The sequence below is a fragment of the Marmota monax genome, unplaced genomic scaffold (genome assembly GCF_021218885.2).
Source record: "Marmota monax isolate L192 unplaced genomic scaffold, Marmota_monax_Labrador192_F-V1.1 WCK01_AAM20220418_F8-fsc00021, whole genome shotgun sequence".
Lineage (NCBI taxonomy): Eukaryota > Metazoa > Chordata > Mammalia > Rodentia > Sciuridae > Marmota > Marmota monax.
Genome location: NW_026695228.1, coordinates 23,769,928 through 23,792,537, shown reverse-complemented (window position 1 = coordinate 23,792,537; position 22,610 = coordinate 23,769,928). Strand labels below are relative to the sequence as shown.

The window sequence follows — 22,610 nt, the reverse complement described above, 5'->3', positions numbered from 1 at the left end:
CAATAGGTCAGGTGAATGGGGGAGAACTAGGGAAGACAGATCTGCTATTTCATATTCAAAGTTCACCACTTTGCTGTAGGTATTTTGGATATCTCCTGTTGTGATTTGCTGATTTTTTAACCTTTTGTCATATATATTTTTTTCTTTTGAAGTGTATGGTCTGTCAGATGTCTTGACACAAGGAAGAGGAACAATGGAAGGGAGGAGAGGAGGGAAAAGGAAGGTACTGGGAAAGTGGAGCAAAATAGATTCCCTGAATGTGAGATTATGTCAAAGTGACCCCAACAGGGCTGGGGTCATGGCACAGTGGCAGAGAGCTTGCCTAGCATTTGTGGGCATTGGGTTAGATCCCCACACCACATAAAAATAAGTAAATAATATACAGGTATTGTGACCATCTACAACTAAAAATATATAAAAGGACCCCCACATTATGCATCACTGCAATGCAATAATGAAAATATTTAAAATTTAGATTGAGAAAATGATGTCACTACTTTGTTTTTTTGGTGAATTTATTTTGATGCTTATAGTTTTTTTGATGGGTTTGGAGTGCTGCCATCACCTCCTGGAGAAGAGACACCTGGGCTTGCAAGGTCCTGTTCCCCTGGGTCCACGTCAGCTCTCTCTCTGCCCTGACCTCTTCATGTTCTGTCCACCCCTTTGCCTTCTCTCACTCTCCACCCTTTTCTATTTCTCTTTCTCCCTGTGTTGACTGCACAGCTTTTCATGCTCTTTTTCAAAAACAGGGAAGAAGAGGAGCATTCTTTTTTTAATTTCTTTCATACATGGCAATAGTGGAATGCATTACATTCATAATTATCCATTTACAGCCCAATTTTTCATATCTCTGTTTTTATATTAGGTGGGTTCACTCATTTGTTCATGGAAAGGGTGTCGAGTGGAATCTCCAGGTACCCTGTCCACATTCTTCAGAGAAAAGACAAACGCAGCTTGTTTTGTTGGAGCTCACAACCGTGTCAGGGTGACTGGGGCAGAGAGGCCATGGCAGAAATGAAGCTATGAGAGTGTGTGAGTCAGTGTTTGCCTCATGGAGGGCTCAGAAAAGGGGACCTGATCTTATATATTCCAGGGTGATTCTTAGCAGCTAGAGTCCAGAACTTAACCCTCAGGCTGTAGCAAGGAGGGAATCCTTTTTTTTTTTATTTTAAACATCAGAAATTAATTGATTGCTCAAAATATTACATTGATCTTGACATAACATTTATCATACATTTGTTTCAAATGGGGTATGAATTCTTATTATTCCCCCGTGTACAGATTGCAGGATCATATTGATTATACAGCCCCGTTTATACATACTGCCCAACAAGTGTCTCTTGTATTCTGCTGCCCTTCCTATCCCCTTCCTATCACCCCTCCGCTCCCCTCCCTCTACCCCATCTACCATAACTCATTTCTCTCACTCTCTCTTATTTATTTATTTTTTCTCCCCTTCACCTCACATCCTCTTATATGCATTTTTGCATAACAATGCGGGTCTCCTTCAAGGAGGGAATCATTTTGCAATCCACAGAATGTGTTTGCAGAAAATCTAAGGGCAAGAGGTTCAGGGTTTGGATGAAGGTCGCCCTGTACCTTGTAGCCTCAGAGAACAGTGAGGCCAGCTCATTCTTTAATATTCTCTGACACCATTTCTCATCACCCTAGGTCTTTTGCCTCCTCCTTGCCAAGAGATTTCTTTTATGCCTCAGTTTTTTGAAACAAGCATGTTCTTTTGGACCTGTGCACTGACTGTCCCCACAGTGAAGACCACCCCACTGAGGATGACATGGGGGTCCTGCCCTGCCTTCCTTGTGGTCTCTGCTTGGATGACCCTCTTCCAGCTGGTTTTCCCTGCATTGCTGTAAAACTACAACAACCTCTCTACTCTTTCTTTTTCCTCTTAGTACACATCACCATGGGACATATTAGGTAATTTTAACCATTTTTGCTTATGTTCTTTCCCTCTCCTTGGATAATGGGGACTTCTTTGTTTTAACTCATGCAGATTACTGATCCAATGCGTGAAACATACTTGGTACTCTGTAATTAGTTTTTGCTTTATTTTTAATTGACATATAATTATGCAAGTTCACAAAAATAACTTTACATTTACATACACTATAAATTGTATAATGATTGAACAAGTATGATTGGCTTAATTTTCTGAAACATTTATCATTTCTCTGTGACAAACATTCAAAGTCCTCCCCTCTATCTATTTTAAAATAGGGAACATGTTATTTTTAACTATAATTACCCTACTGTGCAATACATTACCAGAAGCTATTCCTCTTCTCTTACTGTATTTTTTCCCCTTGAGGAGCTCCTTCTATTCCATTGGGCCCAAAATGCACCTCAGCTTCTCACCATCATGCTATGCTGACATTCTATGAGATCAAATATCTCAGAATCCACACAGGAATGATATCACAAAGCTTTAGTGTTTCTGTATCTGGCTGATTTCACTTCATAAATGTCCCCCAGGTTCATTTGTGTTGTCTCTAATGATAAGATTCATTACTTTATTAATAGACAAATATTATTCCACTGTGTATCTGTATAGCCAATAGCCATCTGCAATGTGCCAAAGTTGCTAATCATCTGGGAAATGCTAATCAAAGCTATGGAAGAATATTTCCTAACTCCAGTTCGAAGGGCTATTATCAAAAAGACCAAGGATATCAAGGGACAGTGAGTATGTGTAGAAAAAAAGAATCCTGTCCTAGAGTTGCTGGGAATGAAAGTTAATGAAGCCATTATAGAAAACAATATGGATATACCACAAAATTTAAAATACGGATATCACTTGATGCAGCAATCCTACTACTGGGTGTGTAGCCAAAGAAAATGAAATGGGTATATTGAAGAGATCTGCCCTTCCATGTTCACTGATGCACAATTCACTGTAGCCAAGACACAGAAACAATGAAAGTGTTCATAAGGGGGGTTCAATTTATAATTCTCAGAGGCCTGAATAACTTTCTCATTAGAATTCTGAAATACATGAATTCCTAGTGAAACCTTGAGTATGATACAGGAATTTCCCATCAGAGGTGGATCAGATCCCTTAGGGAACAGAGCCACACATGTTCTATAGAAGTTAATTTTATTCCTTTCCCTTGGCTTTTTTTTTCTTTTTTGAGGTATATGGATGGTAACCAGGGCCTTGCATATGTTAGGCAACCACTCCAACATGAGCTACACACTCATTACTGAAATTATTTTTTTACAGCAAAATATGTATTGTTTCATTTCAATGATGTAAGTAATACCTGTCTAGGGAAAATGAGTTATGCTCTTTTTCTCATTTCTGGTAGACGTATGCATATGGAAACAGGGAATGATACTCTACGTTTAGAATTTCTTCTTCTGGGACTTGCAGAGAACCCAAAACTGCAGCCCCTCATCTGTGGCCATTCCCTGTCCATGTACCTGGTCACTGTTCTGGGGAACCTGCTCATCATCCTAGCCACCATCTCAGACTCCCACCTGCACATGCCCCTGTACTTCTTCCTCTCCAACCTGTCCTTTGTGGACATCTGCTTCACCTCCACCACCATCCCCAAGATGCTGGTGAACACCCAAACACAGAGCAAGGCCTTTACCTATGCAGGTTGCATCACTCAGATGTGCTTTTTTTAAAAATCATTGATGGGTTCAATAGCTTCCTTTTGACTATCATGGCCTATGACCAGTTTGTGGCCATTTGTCACCCCCTGCACTACATGGTCATCATGAACCAAAGGCTCTATGGATTGCTGATTCTGATGTTCTGGGTTGTGAGTTTTCTACATGCATTGTTACAAAGCTTAATGGTATTGTGGCTGTCCTTCTTCACAGACTTGGACATCCTCCACTTTTTCTGTGAACTTAACCAGGTGGTTCACTGAGCCTGCTCTGACATCTTTATTAATGACCAGGTGATATATATTACGGCTGTCTTGCTGGGAGGTGGCCCTCTCACTGGCATCCTTTACTCTTACTGCAAGATAGTGTCCTCCATCCATGCAATCTCATCAGCTCAGGGCAAGTACAAAGCCTTCTCCACCTGTGCTTCTCACCTCTCCGTGGTCTCCTTATTTTATGGCACAACCCTAGGTGTGTACCTCAGTTCTGTTCTGACCCAAAACTCATGCTCCTTTGCAACCGCTTCAGTGATATACACTGTGGTCACCCCTATGTTGAACCCCTTCATCTATAGTCTGAGAAACAAGGACATCAAGAGCGCTCTGAGAAGACTCTGTGACACAGAATAATAAAAGTGTTAATTGTACTGAGACTGAATTAGTGTCCATGATTGCAGGGCTCAGAGGCTCAGAACCAGAATCCAGGATTCTTCACCAGAAGGTGGAAGCAGAACTTGGTCCAACTTTGGCATACAATTCCATGACACCTTTCACTGTATTGCACACTGTGATCACTATGAAATCCAACTCTTTCCCTTGTCATTTTCCAGCTTTCCCCCAATTTTTCCAACTTTGGATAAGAAATACCTGAAAATTCTCATTTATCCCATAAGATATATTTTTATAAATAATCTCAAATGACAAATGTCATGCTAAGTAATTGTTCATTTTGCTTAAAATATGCATAATGACTATTCACATGAGAAATAATGCATATACCAACTAAGGCTAATTTTCATAATTTTATTGTGGAAGTAAAAATGAGAAAAAAATGATACTGTGGATTGAACCCAAGGCTGTTTAAACACTGAGCCATAGGCACAGCCTTTTCTGCTTTGTTTGTTTGTTTGTTTGTTTGTTTGAGATAGTGTCTTGCCATGTTGCATAGGGCCTTAATACATTGCTGAGGGTGGCTTTGGTATGTGATCCTCCTGCCTCACACTCCTGAGTCACTGGGATTGCAAGTGTGCCCCAAGCCTGGATGAGAATAGATATTCAATTTTCTTTCTTTGATTTTTTTTCTATATTATTTCCAAAACTTCCATTTTGATAAGGTAGCCTTTAACTTACCAAGGCATTAGCCAGTCATTAGATTTTATTCTCACTTTTAGATAGTGTTTCTATTTCAGCGTGGTGTCCACAGTGCCTAACATAGTCATGGGCAAAACAGGTCATGTCCCCAGTGGTATCTACTCCACCATTTTTCCCAGGTGCATATTTTTACGTGCTAGACAACACTTTTGAAATGCTAGCAATGTATAAATGGTGAGCAGATTGATGGATCTGGGGGGCCAGGCACTGGGCAGGGAAAAAGGTGGATGTAGCTGTAACAGGGCAAAACTTGGGGTCCTTGACTGCTGGGAACTTTTCTGTATGTTATTTGATGAGCGTAAATAATTGGCACTATTAATGAGGTTCAGTGTGATATTTCCACACATGCCCACGGTGTACACTCATCAAATATAGCCATCCATTATCCACCCTCTCCAACCTGATGTATAGTAATCTGTATTCTATATTCAAGTTAGCATTTATTTTATTTTTATCTTCCTCGTTTGAGAGAGACCATGAAGTACTTTTGGTATCTGCCTTATTCACTTAGCACAGTGTGCTCCGGTTCCATCCACATTGGCCTAAATGACAGGATTTCATCCCTACATAAGGATAAATGGTGTTCCATGTTGTATATATGCCACGTTTTTTTCCCTTCACTCCTCTGGTGATGTGCACTTAGATTGACTCCCTATCTGAGCCTGTGTGAATGATGTAGTAAGACATGAGCAGGGATCTTCTCCTTGCTCTGTGTGTTCATTTCCTTTTTATCAGCAGCTGCCTGTGATATTTTGCTCAGTGTTACCATGGTGGAACCTGACTAAAGGGTTTTTGGATTTCTCTCTGTCTTTTTTTTACTACCACATGTTAATCCACAACTTTCTCCAAATGAAAACTTCCATTAAGAATTATAAATCAAAAGGGAAAGCAGAGCAAGCCATTTGTAAATAGTTTAAATGTTGATGCCTTCTCCTTACTCCTGAACTCATGATTTCTGTTCACTTTCTCCCATGGAATTGCAAGCTGTCATTGCCGTCCTGGTGCATCCTAGGCTTCAAATTACCCTCATGTGCTTTCTTCTAATGAGAGCTGGCAAATGAAACAGAACACCATCTTGATGACAATGTGCTGTGGTTTTATGTCACCCCAGACACAAAATGTAAAAAGACTGTGGTGAAGTCTGCTTTTCAGGTTGGTGTAAAACTGATGGATATTGAAATAAACAGATTTGGGCAAAAAGAAATGTTGCCATATGATATTTCATTGATCTTGATCTCTGATAGATAGAGATGAGAGTAGACAGTACTGATGAATATTTCTTTTAGAATATGGCTTTTATTATGTAAACCTCTACTACTGCCCATCTTCTGCACAAACATAGGAACCCCACACTGTTCTGGACTTGCCAGAATCCTGAGTTCCCCTATTCAGGCAACCTCATCAATAATATAACAGTGTACTTAGATGCTATCATTCTAGAATTTTGACAGTCAGGAACCAATTCAAAAGCCTTTTCTGCATGGAGGTCTAAACTATTTGTAATGTCTTTGCATTATGCACTGGTTATGCAAGTCAGCCTTCTGTTACTATAACACAACACCTGAGATAATCGATTTATACAGAGAGAACATTTATTTTGGTTCACAGTTTTCAAATTCCAATCTGTTTTGGATTGGCCTGAAGGCTTGCCCTATTTCAATGAGCACATAACAAGCGGTGGCAAGATTGTGGCAGAGGAAAGCGGCTCACCACATGGCCTGGAATTGGAAGAGATAGAGGAACAGATCAGCGTCCTACAATCCCTTTCAAGGGCAATTACCAAATGAACTAAGATTTCCCACTAGACCTTCCTCTTAGTATTTCTACCACCTTCCAATAGCACCAAGCTGGGGACCAATCTTTAACACAGGGCCTTTGGGTGATACTTAAGATTGAGACTGTAGCACTGGCCTTGAGGTCTTCCTCAGTTCTGGAGGCACTTTGTTGTCTAGATGACCTTGATGTAGCCTTGGTGTCATCCACATATTGAGCCTCTTTGTCTACACGCTTAGGAGCAGGGAGTTGGAGGGGTCAGGTGGATGGTGCCCCAGTGAAGGCCATGGCAGGACTCTCCTGAGCAGCAGTGGGCACTATATCAAGGGCCCGAGAGCCTGGCCTCTTCCATCCAGCCCTTTGACAACCTCAGCTTTCACAGGTTTTAATGCCACTCTTCCCTGGGGTCTCCCTTCAGGACCTCCCTGTCCTCAGGACTGTTCCTGAGGTTCCACATTGGATCAGCCTTTTAACGTTCATCAGGAAATCTCAGTTGTGTGAATATAACAGGGCACTTTCCCAGTTATCTACAATAAGGGATTGTCTTTAATTTTAACAAACCAAATCTTATACCTTTAACATGTAACCTCACAAGTAATGCTTGGGGGGCCTTGTTGCCCTGAAAACTCACTTGCAGAGATGTGTTCTGAGGTGATGCAAATGAGACCAACTATGAAGATTTCCTGCCTTTTGGATGGTTCCTCTTTCCTTCCTGTCATCCTCAACTTACTGAAGTATTATACTCACACTGTATGAAATCCTAGACATTCTAAACCCTATCTCATCTATGCCTGCAACCATAATGTCTAGTACAGTTCCTGAAAAGGGTTTGTCCTCTGTGAATTTTATATTAATAGAATGAAAATTAGGAGATGGTTGAAGGGAAAGAAGAGAGAGTTTGAGCCACAAAACTACACATGGGCTGGTTAACTAAGAGGCTTTGAGGCAGAAAAAAACAGAAATCCAGACTCCTGGAGGTAGATCTTGACAATAAAAAATAGAGGATTTGAAATTAGCTTCCAAAAATGTGCCTGCACTTCCCAATGTTCCAGGGGCAGTCTTCACAGTAGTCAAATGTGGTATATTTATAACTGAATGCTCTTCAGATTTCAAGAAGTATGAAATCCTGTCATTTACAAGAAAATAAAGGGGACAGGCCCTTGTGTCCCATGAAAGAAGCCACACAGAAGCAAACACTGCATGTGCTCCTATGTGGAGGCCAAAGGAGCCTCAATCTACATACAGAATAGTGACCCTGGAGGCTGGGAAGGAGGCAGGAGGAGGAGGAGGAAGGGAGGCTGGATAACATGTACAGGAACACAGGTGAATAGGAAGACCCAGTCCTGGTGTTGTACAGTGAGTGGGGGTGGGTGGTGGCTGCAATGCCCAGATCTTGTCATGTGTTTTATGACGATCTGAAGTGAGGAGCACAAACCTGGAATCATAAGGTAATGATGTGGGGAGGTAAAGTTCCCTTAAGCTGTTTTGTTCAGCACACATTGTGTGCATGTGCAAAAAAACATCACGTTCACCCTATGGATATGTACAATCACTTGTCCATTAAATTAAGATTTTAAAACTCCACTCAGCATTTGCCACTTTGTTGGACCATCTGATACACACTGTCTCTGGAGGTTTCTGGTCACTCCCTCATCATGTAGCAGGACCTTATGGTCACCAGGCAACCAGCTTGAGGTCACAAAGGGCAGGGCATGGTCCCTGATCTCATGTTAAGATGGCTCTAGAGAAGCTTTACTAAAGAGTAAATTAAGCTCAGAGGAATCAAGAACTTCTGATACAGACTCCTGCTTCTGGGGTTATCCCCAACAAAGAATCACTCTGTCTCTGGGTGTTGCAGATTTAGGACTACAGCAAACACCAAAGTAAGGTATTTAAAGTCCCCTTGATGATTTTAATGTGATTTTCTCTGTGTACTCATGAAATTGAGCACATGTTCCCAATTCATTTGTATTTATTCTTTTAGGTCACTGACTCAGGCACATTGACAATTTTCTTGCATTTCAAAAATGGTAATTGTTTTGAAATAATTTGTATATGTCTATTTTGACTTTTGGGATTTCATTTAATTTAAATTTAATTTATTCTAGGGTGAATCTTATTGTTCATATTTGAGGCTTGCAACCTGATTTTATAGGGTAAATATAAGTAGGTAAATAATTACAAATAATCAAGCAAATATCCACAATATACAAAAAAAAAAAAAAACTTTCCCCTAGTTTGAAAAAAATTATTATCAATTCTTTAAATTTATTTCTAAAAAATTATTCCAGTTCACTATACATGACAGCAGAGTGCATTTTGACACATTATACATAAATGGATTATGACTTCTCATTCATCCGGTTTAAATGATGTAGTGTAGTAACGTAGGTCATATATATGTGTGCACATAGGGTAATAATGTCTCATTTATTCTATTATCATTTTTGACATACATAATTTAAAATATTTAATTCAATAATTTTCTTAATTGTGCAAATAGGGTATGGAATTAATTCAATTCATGTATACAGTGTGTAATGATCGTGTCAGGATAGTCAACAAGTCTATTTTCTTAAACAATTTCAGAAACATGTATAATTAACATGTAATAATTGAATGTAGGTATGGGTGCAGTGTAATACTTTATTACTTGTGTGCATTAAAAGCTGAAAAAATGAAGATAATTAATGCTTCCATCTCTCTCTATCAACCTCTGCTCTGGATACTTTGAGCGACTCTTTTCTAGATATTCATTAAAAGATATAAAATCTTACTATGAACAGTTCACCTCATGTGTCAATTGAAGAACGTGTTCAATAAGCTTTAACTTTTTTTATATATAATTGTTATAAAATTGGCATCATTGATCATATGGAGAGAACTGGAGGTCACTGTGTGAAGTGCAACAAGCCAGGCACAGAGAGACAAGTACGGCAGGACCTCACTCACATGTAGAAGGCACAGAAGTTGCTCTCACAGGAGCGCAGAGCAGAATGCTGGTCCCCATATGCTGGAAAGTGTAAGGGAGCAGGAGGGACAGAGAAGGTTGGCCCCAGGGTACTAAGTTGTAGTCAAGTATGTGGAATTGGTTCTGCTGTTCTGTCGCAAAGTGCAGTCATAATAAGGTCCTGCATATTTCAAAAATGATGGAATCCAATATCCTTTGCATTTAGTGCTTTAAAATTATACATAATATTGGGAGTCATCTAGCCATAATCATAAAGCATGGAATACAATTGGTTCCAACTAAACCCCAAGTATGTCCCCTTTCTCTTTCCGCTCCTTGCCCTGTTTCACCTTCTTTTTTTCTACCAGTCTGGAGTGTGTTCACCACAATGAAATGATGAAACTTGAGGAGGTAAATATGCTCACCTTGATCTGGTCATTACCCAGTATAAAAGTATGGAAACATCATATAATGCCCTAAAAATATGTGACAATATAATTGCACCATTAAACATTTAATATCAAGAAAGTTAACCCCCCCAGTGCCTTTTATTCTGAAGTTAATCTTGGTAAATAAGCATAACCTCAGAACAATGTTGTGAGGAATAAATGAAGTGTGTGGAAATACTTTGTGGGTCCACAGAAAGTGTTCATGGTGCCAGGTGTGAATACGACATGTGTGCCTATGGATTTGTAATTTTTTAAAGAGTTGAGTCATCCACCCACACAAATCTACATGTACATACAAAATCAGGTTTCATTTCAAAATTTGAGAGAAGAGACATGAAAAGAGCCAACTTTGAATGAGCATGAAATGAGAAGGGAGCTCAAGTCTTGGTGCCTAAAAGATTCTCATCTCTTCAAAGTCATACTCACCTCGTAAGGTAAGAGCCATAATTGGGTCCCTCATTAGAAATGTGAGTTATCAGATGCATGACATTGCGGATATTGTTGGCAAAGAGTGATGAATACAGGAGGTGTTGTCTTATGTATTCACATTTTATACAAAAAGACCTCACTCTTCTGTTAAAGAGGGATAGAAAAAATTTCTAGAGAAACCAGAGACTGTCTCCCCAACATCAGTCAGTGTTTTGAGGACAAAAGATAACTAACCAGGGCAGGTTTCTTAGTTTCACACGTGGAAGAAAACTATAACTCACAGGAGGGATATGGTGGTAGGAGGTTTGGACTTTGGGAAGATGGGGCCTGTAGACTGGTGGTAATATGGGCTGATGCACCTGACTCCACTCTGCTCCCTGAGGAATCCATGGAAACTCTTCCTGATTATAGACCAGTGTCCTGCAGGTAAATCAGGTGCTTAGAGGTTGCAGTATAAGGAAGGACAGGTGCCTAGTGAACACAAAGCTGTAGGCTGTGATTGCTCCTGCTCTCCCTGATTGCACACCCTTGGGATTTAACTTATTCTTCAGGATCTTCAAATCTGACATGAGGATCAAAGCTGGACCCATTCCAGTTCTCTTGTCTGGTATCAGAGTCTATCTCTGCACTTCAACATCCAGGGAAGAACTGATGCATGTGCATGAAGACCCTCCCACCAGAGATGCTACCCAGGTGAGCCTGAGAGCCCAGCAGACACTGCAGGAAAATACTGAAGAGAATGAAGCCAGGAGCTTTCACCTGAGGTTCCCTGAGAGCCCAACTAGCCTGGCCTGCAGCCCAGAGATGGAGCTGTCCTTTGCCAGCTTAATTAATTTACTAATGGATTTATAAGATACTAAAAATGTCCCAGAAATCAGCAACAAAGGGTCATTTTTGACCATCAACCTATTGTTTACAGAAGCTCATTTAGAAGATGGATGAGAGGTATGAAGTTAATGTAAGTCTGAGTACCTTTGCAAGGAAGGGGAATGGATCAACCCAGAATGAACAGCAGAGGGATGTACCCTGGTGGGAGATCCTTTAAAAAAATTACAATGGAGCATATTTCAGCACATTTTTAATATTTGTTGGAAAGAATCCATATTTAGGATTTTATTTTTGTAAATAAATCTCAGTATTAGAAACTCTTAATATAAATATATCACAGAATCTTCTTCCACTCTTGGTTTTATCCACATGAAAAATAAATTTACTTGATAAGTGAAAAATAGGTATGCTAAAGAGTTTTATATTATGATTATTTCATAACCTGTCAAGGGAGTGCCTTGGAGGGATGTTGACTTCTCCATTTCAGATTTTTAAAAATACTTTGCTTTGAATTGGAGGATATTCGTTCCCATTCTTTTTTATTTTCTTTTTTTCCCGCATTTTTTCTTTCCAACAGCATGTTTTTCACTGATTTTGATGTTGTACTTGTTCCTTTTCCATGAGCACAGCACCTATGTGGAGATGCATCTGTGGGGAGTGTCTGAAAGTCTACAGATTTTAATATCTTCCAACAGATGAGTGATTGTTATTGGGCTCCTGCAGGGCTTTTCATTCTGATGGATCTGACTCAACAATGTAATATTTCTTCACTTGTGAATCCCCACTTTTTCAAAAATGCCAGTGAAAATTCTTCTGTTCTAATAAGTCAACTTTCCAACATATTTCCAAGTTATTTTCATTTCTCTCTTATGTCTCTGTGCCTCTTGATTTTCCACACTTTGACACAGGTGTATTTCCAAAAGCCAAGTAACCTTTGGCCAGCTGTTGGAAGGTGCTCCTCTTCATCAATTCACTAAAGATCATGTCCATCATCCACAAGTAAATTTGAATATATCTTTAGATAAATCATAACTTTAAATCCTACTTCCCAATCTATTCTTTCCAAGAGTCTAGCAATTTATTTTAACATTTTTCCCCAGTACCGTGATCTGATCACTGTATAACATATAAATGTATCAAAACATCACAATATACACAATAAACCTATACAGTTATTATGTGTCTAACAAAAAACACTTATAAAAAAATTAAAAAAAACAAGATCAACCAGTAATTGATGTTACATACAAAAAATGGAATCAAGGAAATGGACAGTGATAAAGAGATTGAAAACTCCTTATCCTGATTTGATCATGGTATAGCACACACATATATTGGATTATCACCTATAGACTCAGTGAACAGGCACAATGATGCTGTGTTGCCACAGTCTGGCTGGGCACAAAATAACCAGGCCACCACACCGCCTTGTAGATTCAAACAGCAATTCTTTATTCCTGAACTCTCACCGGCACTCTACACGCACGTTCTTGGAAAAATTTCCCCTCCACCGGGTTCTGCATCCCAAATACTCTCTGAATCCCGGGAGAACCCAATGGGAACTCGAGGAGTGGGCGCCTGAGGCAGCAGGATATGCCCTATTCCCAGCAGGATCCACCCTAAACCCAAACCCGGATCCGCCCTAATCCCTGAGCAAAGTCACCTTTCAAATCAAAACTCTCAAACATTCATGCAATGTCACTGCAAATGACCTGGGTCCAAGGCAAGCCCATTTCCACAATGGAGAGTCCTCCCTCTAAGCAACATTGGGTAGGCTGACAAGGAAATTTCCATGCTTCATTCCTACTTGGCTATGGCTCTCAACATCTCCCCCCTTCTGATTAATTAAACAACAAGGAATGTGGCTTAAGGACCATGCCTTTTAGGTTGTCCAATTAAACATATGGTCCTTACACGTCATCAGATGAGCTGATCTCTAGGCATCAGCCTCCTGTCTTAGGTTGGTACCACTGCAATTGGATCATACCCGTCACTGACTACCGGTCCAGCATACAGCCATACTTGTGGATAGGCCTATGCACCAGTGTGGGGGGGTGAGGTTCTTTGCTTCACCTCTGTTGGCCCCCAAATTTTAGACCATCACTAGCAGAAGGGAGGAGGATACAGAAATGCCACGACACCAAGCCAATTGATGGCTCTTTTGGAAAAATTGTATCACCGGTGACACCATCAGCAAAGATATGCCAGCACTACCACAATTCGCTGCACCAACAGATAGTTCACAATGCATACAAGTGATACATAGTCCCGCAAGTTCTGCAAGCAGTTCACAGCGGAGGAATCTATCAATATGTCCATTTCCTCCCAAAGTAAATCGACTCCTTGAATGAGCATTACTTGTTGAGTTATTATTCATTGATGCATCACTTTATACAGTTTACTGTGATAGCTATCATAGAAGCTGTAGTTTGGTTTTATCTTTGTCTTCACCGGCACTGGGATGAAGATAGGAATTTTGGTAATGATGCTAAAAATAAATTATGTAACATTCCAACAGGTACTAAGAAAACAATTTTCTGAACAATTTGCATTATCCTGAAAAGAATTATTAAATATAATGAAAAGGAAAGGTGAAAGTAAACAAACAGATCTGTTAACCTCCTTTAAAAACAATCCTTAACAGCTGTTTACCTAATTTAAATTAAACCATTTAAATCACGTGAATAAAAAAAATAATTCAGATCCATTTTTTCATGAGCACTCCTCATATATGATATATGGATATACGCACACACAGACATACAACACAAAACACAAGAGTGCACACAAACGTACAACACATAAGACAATAATAAAGGCCTTGTAGCTTTACACAGGTGAAATCTCCATAGCAATGTTTAAAAATTCCACAGTCAAAAAATAAAACTGATCAGAAAAACATTAACCTAGGTTTGTATGAGCTCAAAAAATAAAATAGAACTTTATGATGTGGAAAAATGCAATAATAAAATAAATATAGAAAAAAGCACCCTGGTTAATCACTGTCACAGATGTAAGAATAGCCAAGCTGGAGCTCTGGATATCAGCTGTTATGGATTTGAGTCAAATCATCTTCTTTTTGGTCTGTAGAAATTGCTTTGGTTTGTCTCTCTGGAATCCAAATTGGCTGATGTTCTCCCTGTGGAAACACACAAACAGAACCCCGACTCCAGACAATCACTCAGTCAGGACCTTTCCATTGTCATGTTAGAATATCTTTCCAAAGTACCTTAGGCTTATGTACATTTTTTGGACACATATGCCTTTCCACAGCACTGAGCCCTGATGAATCCAAATTTAAAAAGTTTAGAGTAAAAAGCATTATTTTAAGTTTATCTTTGGGGGATATATACCCCTTTCCAATTCCATCTTTTTGCTTTAATAAGTACGTTTTAATAGTTTGATGAGCTCTTTCAACTATGCCTTGTCCCTGTGGATTGTATGGGATTCCTGTTATATGAGTAATGCCAAATGATGAGCAAAATTGTTTAAAAGAGGTAGAAGTATAACCAGGACCATTATCTGTTTTTAACTGTTTTGAAACACCCACAGTGGCAAAATTTTGTAAGCAATGAGCTATAACATCTTTCTTTTTTCTCCAGCATGAAGGGAGCCCATCAAAAATCCAGAAGAAGTATCAACTGTAACATGCAAATATTTTAATTTTCCAAATTCTGGCACGTGTTTGACGTCCATCTGCCAAATATGGTTAGGTATCAATCCTCTACGATTGACTCCAAGATTAACTTGTGGTAAAAAGGTCACACAATTTTGACATTGTTTTATTATATGTCTGGTTTGTTCTTTAGTTATTTTAAAATGTTTTCATAAAGTATTAGCATTGACATGGAACCTTTTATGAAAATTTGTAGCTTCTTCTAGTGTAGAGAAAATATGTGTGTCATGTGTAGTTTTATCTGCTAAATCATTGCCCAAACTAAGGGCTCCAGGCAACCCTGTATGTGCCCTGATATGTCCTATAAAGAATGGATCTTTTTTGTCCCAGATTAGACTTTGTATAGTGGAAAGCAAAGAGAAAACAGTAGAGGAAGGAGAAATCCTACCAGCATCTTCAAGGGATATTATAGCATTAACTACATACTGATTATCAGAAAATAAATTAAATACAGAAACTTTAAACATCACAAAAGCTTCTAAAACTGCATTAAGCTCTATATTTTGAGCTGATTGTTTGGGTACTAAAAATGTAAAAGTGTGATCAGGGGTAACTACTGCTGCTGTACCATTATTTGACCCATCAGTGAATATATTTGGAGCATTCATGATAGGGGTTTTTCTTGTCATTTTTGGAAAAACTACAGGATGCGAGGACCAAAAAGACAACAAAGGATTAGATGGCAAGTGATTATCAAATGAAACATTAGATTTACACAAGATTATTGCCCAAGTATTTAACTCATTAGCTAACTCATCAATTTGATCTGTAGTATATGGAGTAATAATTTTATAGGGAGAAATTCCAAACACTCCCTTTGCTGCTTTTATTCCTTTGAGTATTAATTGTCCTACAGCCTCAGGATACCTAGTAAGTGTTAGGAGAATAAGATAAATGTATCCATAATAATGGACTTTCTTGCCAAAATACTCCTGTAGGAATATTTTTTGTTGGTAGTACAATAAATAATAAAGGCAAACTTATATCAATTCTATCCAAATGCATATTTTCCATATATGTTTCAATAATTTTTAATGCCTTTCTTGCTTTAGGAGTTAACATGCGGGGTGAATTTGGATCTGATGGACCTTTTAGAATATCAAATAAAGGACCCAACTCTCCTGTTGGTATGCCTAGATAAGGCCTTATCCAATTTATGTCTCCCAATAACTTTTGAAAGTCATTAAGTGATTTGAGTTGATCTACTCATATTGAATTTTTGGTGGACGGACCATGGTTGAGGATAATAGATCTCCTAAATAATTAATTGGAAAATGTAATTGTACTTTATCTATTGCTATCTCTAGATTATAATTTTTAAATAAGTTTTTAAGTGTGGCATAACATTCCAGCAATGTGTTTTTATCTTTATGTGCTAATAATACATCATCCATATAGTGAAATATTTGTAGTTCAGGATTTTGATTTTAAAGTGGCTGGATTGCTTTTTTAACATAAATTTAACACATAGTTGGACTGTTAGCCATCCATTTATGGAGTACTTTCCATTCATATCTCTGATCAGGACCTTCATGATTTAGTGCAGGGATAGTAAATGCAAAACGTGGACTATCCTCGGGATGAATTGGAATTGAAAAAAAAAACAATCTTTAATATCTATAGCTAAAACATACCAGGTTTTTGGCAAAGCAGACAATTGGGGAATCCCTGATTGAGCAGGTCCCATAATAAACATCTCATTATTAATGGCTCTTAAATCTTGCAATAATCTCCATTTACCAGATGTCTTTTTGATGACAAAAATGGGAGTATTATGGGGAGATACAGAAGGTTGTATATGTCCTTCTGGTAATTGTTGTTTGACCAGTTCATGGGCTGCTTGTATCTTTTCTTTAGTCAGGGGACACTGAGGAACCCATACTGGTCTTTCTGATTTCCAAGTAATTTTTATTGTCTCAGTGGCCCCTTCTGAAAACCCAATCCATGTCTATTTATTCCTTGATATATTTGAATTGGTGCTGCTATACCTTGTTCTTGTTCTCCTAATCTTTTTTCTTTCCTAAAATTTTGTCTAGCCCTAGTAGTGGGCGCATTAAGATTGATGTTATTTGTTAACATCAAACCTAATTGATCTAGGACATCTCGTCCCCATAAATTTATAGGAAGATGATCCAATACATATGGCTGTATAGTTCCTTCACATCCTTCAGGATCCTTCCAATCTAATACTATTGCATTTCTATGGGGATTAGTCGCCACTCCTAGGCCTCGAAGCCTTTGAGTGGCTTGTTGTAATGGCCAATGTTTTGGCCATTCTTGACGAGAGATGATGCTAAGGTCTGCACCTGTATCCAGTAGCCCATTAAATTCATGTCCTTGAATATTTAGTTTTAGCATTGGTCGAGAATCTAAATTTAAAGACAGCATAGCCCAATCTACACCTGTGTAGCCTAATCCCCTGGAACCTCTTTCTACACTACGACAGGAAAATTTATTATGCAGGCTGGGTATTATTAATAACGGTGCTATTCTATCTCCTGGTGAAATTACTGATATACCTCTTGGAGAACTAGCTATAATTTTTATTTCACCTACATAATCGGGATCAATTACCCCAGGATTTATCATAAGTCCTTTTAGTGTAGAAGAACTATGTCCCAATAATAAGCCTACTGTTCCTCAGGAAGAGGTCCTTTTACTCCTGTGAGAATGATTTGAACTCCCATCTCTGGAGTTAGTACTGCTCTGGCAGAGGTGCAGATTCCAACCCTGCACTCCCTCTGGTTTGTCTGATGAGGGATTTAATGGACAATATGTCCTGGGCACTACCCTGATGGTGTTGCTGGGTTCCTCCACTGCCCCGTATCTTTGTGGTTTTGGGCCCCGGAGCATTGGGCCCCCCAGTCCATTTGTTGACAATGGAGCCTGATGCCTTTCTCCACAATATCGTGGGTAAATACCTGGTCCTTGTCCATTTTTTGATAAGAGAGTACCCTCTATGTTGGTTTGAGAATGGCATTCATTAGCCCAATGTCTCCCTCTACGGCATCGTGGGCAAATACCTGGTATTCTATTCCTTTGATACCTAGTTTTGTTAAACTCTTTTCCTATGGGGCAATTCCTTTTAAAATGTCCTGTTTGTTCATAATTGTAGCATGTTTTTGGCCTGGCATCTAAAGCCTGTTGTACTGCAGCTGCCAAGACTTGCCCTTGTTCATTAATGTCTCTACATAATTTAATATATGTGTTTAAATCTTCATGTTTCCATGGTCTAATAACCTCTCTGCAGCAATGATTTGCTTGGTCTAAGCCAGTTGTTTTATTAATGGCATTGCTTGTTCTGTATCCCAAAAAATTCTGGCAGCTGTTTGAATAAGCCTATCTACAAATTCAGCGTAAGATTCATTAGCTCTCTGTATTACCTTAGATAGCTCACCTTGTAAATCTCCATGTCCTTGTAACGTCTTCCATGCCCTAACTGTTTCTGCAGCAATTTGTGCATATATAGCAGGATCATATTCAATTTTGTTGCCATTGACCCTCATAAGGTCCTTTTCCTAACAACATATCTAGATTTCTTTGAGGGTAATTGGCTGCTGCATTTTGTGTAGCTGTCTCCTCATTGACAACCTTCCATAACAAATATTGTCCTCCATTTAGCACAGATTTACACATGCTAGCCCAATCTGCTGGCGTCATGTCCAAGTTGGTAATGGATACGACCATGCTTGTTGAAGGGTGCTTGGGGACCATAGGTTGTTACAGCCTCCTTTAACTGCGTCACTGTTTTGAAATCTAAAGCACGGAGAATTCGCTGGCCTCCTGCCTGCTCAAGTACAGAGTATGCTAATCTTTGAGGTCCTGTCTCAGGATCCCATTTATCAACTACGGGGGTTGAGGGCCACTCAGCTGTCTCCATAGGTGGAGCTGTTGGTTGAATTACGCCTTCTGGTGATAGAACGGAGTTAGTAGCAGCCTCCTGTTGTAGCTTTTTTCCTAATAGCCCTTTTTCTTTAAATTTTCTTCCTCTGTCTGACTACCTGGAGAGACCTTCTCTTTTGCTTGATCTAAAATGTCTTTCTCCATGGTCTGAACCTCTAACAATTTACTTAACACTCTTTTGGTTTGTTTTTTACTAATTTCTAATCTACTATAAAGATAACGCAACCCAATAAGATAACACAAAACAAAACCGAAACTGAATGAAACAAAAAAGGAATAAAAAATCGTTGTATCAATTTTCTTTTCCTCAGGGCTGACAAACCTCAAACCTTGAGCCAACTATTTTTCCCAGTTTGCCTGAGAAAGTTCTAGGGATAAGCAGCTTGAAACAAAAAACAAAAAAAAAAAAAATCAAAACAAGAACACATTGGTTTTTGAAATGGTCACCCATTCTCTCGCCTTCCCTCAGGGGCAAGTAATTTCACTTACCTCTAAGCTTCAGACTTTCCCCGCACGGGCCACCAAATGCCGCAGTCTGGCTGGGCACAAAATAACCAGGCCACCACACAGCCTTGTAGATTCAAACAGCAATTCTTTATTCCCGAACTCTCACTGGCACTCTACACACACGTTCTGGGAAAAATTTCCCCTCCACTGGGCTCTGCATTCCAAATACTGTCTGAATCCCAGGAGAACTCAACGGGAACTTGAGGAACGGGTGCCTGAGGAAGCAGGATACGCCCTATTCCCAGCAGGATCCACCATAAACCCAGATCCACCCTAAACCCGGATCCGCCCTAATCCCTGAGCAAGGTCACCTTTCAAATCAAAATTCTCAAACATTCATGCAATGTCACTGCAAATGACCTGGGTCCAAGGCAAGCCCATTTCCACAATGGAGAGTCCTCCCTCTAAGCAACATTGGGTAGGCTGACAAGGAAATTGCCATGCTTCATTCCTACTTGGCTATGGCTCTCAGCACTGTGTGAACTTTAAACAGGGAGAAAGAGTCCTGCATATCTGCTGTGAATCTAGGGAAACTCAATAGGTCAGTTGAAAGGAACAGCATCAGGAAGACAGAACTGCTGTTTCCTATTAAAAGTTCCCCAATTTCCTGTAGATACTTTGGATATCTCCTGTTATCAATTGTTGATTTTTGACTTTGGTCATTTCTTCTAAAGTGTATGGATATTCAGACGCCTTGACATATGGAAGAGGAAGAGTGGGAGGGTGGAGGGGAAGGAGGGAAACTACTGGGGACTGAAGGGGAGCAAAACAGATTTCCTTCATGTGAGATTGTGTCAAAATGACCCCAACAGGGCTGGGGCTGGGGCTCAGGGGAAGAGCGCTTGCCTGGTATGTGTGAGGCACTGGGCTGGATCCCCAGCACCACACACACAAACAAACAAAAAAAAAACAAGTAAATAGAATACAGGTATTGTGTTCACCTAAAAATAAAATACTTTCAAAAAATAGCCCCAACCATATCTATCACTGCAATGCAATAATAAAAACATTTAAAAACTAGGTTAAAAAAACAATCACTACTTTGGTCTTTTAGAAAATACACTTTTATTGTTTATAGTTTTTGCTGGGCACTCAGTGAGGTTCACTAGGTTTGGAATGCTGCCAGGACAAAGGAAGCCTTTTCCTCCTGGAGAAGAGACACCTGGGCTTGCAAGGTCCTGTTTCCCTTGGTCCACGTCAGCTCTCTCTCTGCCCTCACCTCTTCATGTTCTGTCCACCCTTTGCCTTCTCTCTCATTTTCTCTCACTCCCCATCCTTCTCTATTTCTCTTTCTCCCTCTGTTGACTGCACAGCTTTTCATGCTCCTTTGTAAACACAGGGAAGAGGAATAACATTCTTAAGTGGGTCTGCTCATGTGTTCATGGAAATTGTGTTGAGTGGACTCTCCAGGTTCCCTGTCCACATTCTGTAGGGAAAAGATCATCTCAGCTGTGTTGTCGACACTCACATCCTTGTCAGTGTGATTGGGGCTGAGAGCAATGTCAGAAATCAGGCCTCAAGCCAAGGGTGTATTGTGTGTTCCTGTGTGTGTGTGTGTGTGTTTATGTGCCTCATGGAGGGCTCAGAGAAGGGGTACATGAGCTTATACATTGCAGGGTGAGTCTTAGCAGCTAGAGTTCAGAACTTAACCCTCAGGTCTTAGCAAGGATGGAATCCTTTGCAATTCACAGAATGTGTTTGCAGCATATTTAAGGGGGTAAGAGGTTCAGGGTATGGATTTAGGACTCCCTGTACCTTGTAGCCTCTAATAGCAATGAGGCCAGATCATTCCTCAACATTCTCTGACACCATCTCATCACTCTCCTACTTGATGCTTCTGTGGCCAAGGGCTTTCTTTTAAGCCTTGTTTTTCCAAAACAAACATGTTCCTCAGGAATGACTGTCCCCCAGTGAAGACCACACCACTGAGGGTGCCTTATGGTTCTTCCCTGCTTTCCTTGTGGTCTCTGTTTAGATGCCCCTTTTCCTGCTTGTTTTTCCTGAATTGGTATAAAAGTACAACTACCTCTCTACTCTTTATTTTTCCTCTTAGTACCCATCACCATGGGACATATTAAGTGATTTTAACCATTTTTGCTTATGTTCTTTCCCTCTCTTTGGATAATGGAGACATTTTTAATCTCATACAGATTACTAATACAATGCCTGGAATGGAGTTGGTACTCAATAATTAGTTGTTTCCTTATATTTAATGACTTAATTATACAACATTATTAGTATAACTTTATATTTCCATGCATTTATAAATTGTGTAATAATTGTATAAGTGTAATTAGTTAATCACTTGAAACATTTAACATTTCTCTGTGGTGGAACATTGAATCCTCTGCTCTAGCTATTTTAAAATATGTAATATATTATTGTTAATTATAATTCCCTACAGTGCAGTACAACTCCAGAAGTCATTCCTCTTCTCTAATTCTGTGTTTGCTCACCTTGAGAAGCTTCTATAAATCCCTTTGTCGTCCCCACCACGCTCCTCAGCTTCTGGTGACCATCTTGCTCTGCTGTACTTCTATGACATCAGCTTTTACAGAATCGGCCTATGGATGATGTCATGCAGCTTTAGTGTTCCTGTACCTGGCTTATTTCAGTTCACATAATATCCCCCAGGTTCATCCAGGTTGTCCTCAATGAAAGGATTTAATCTTTTATCAACAGCTGAGTATTATTCCACTGTGAACTATACACATACAAATGGCCAATAGCCATATGAAAAATACTCCATGCCAATTATCAGGGAAATGCTAATCAAGTTGCCATAGAATATCTTATTCCAGTTAGAAGGTCTATTATAAAATGTTCAAAGATAATAAGGGCCAGTGTGTATGTGGAGGAAAAAAACCTCCTTATTCAGAGTTGTTTGGAATGCAAATTAATGAAGTCATTATGGAAAACAATACGGAGATTCTATAAAAATTAAAAGCAGATATCACATGATGCAGCAATCAAAGTATTGGGATATAGTCAGAGGAAATGAAATGCGTGTAGTAGGAGATATCTGTCCTTCCATGTTTACTGATGCACTATTCACTGTAGCAAATTACAGGAACCACCAGATTGCACATCAG

General features: G+C 39.4%; 1 pseudogene; it reads left to right on the top strand.

Annotated features, from left to right (window-relative positions):
* Positions 1-3,573: 3,573 nt before the first annotated feature.
* Positions 3,574-4,262, top strand: LOC124087698 (putative olfactory receptor 7A2; annotated as a pseudogene).
* Positions 4,263-22,610: the final 18,348 nt, after the last annotated feature.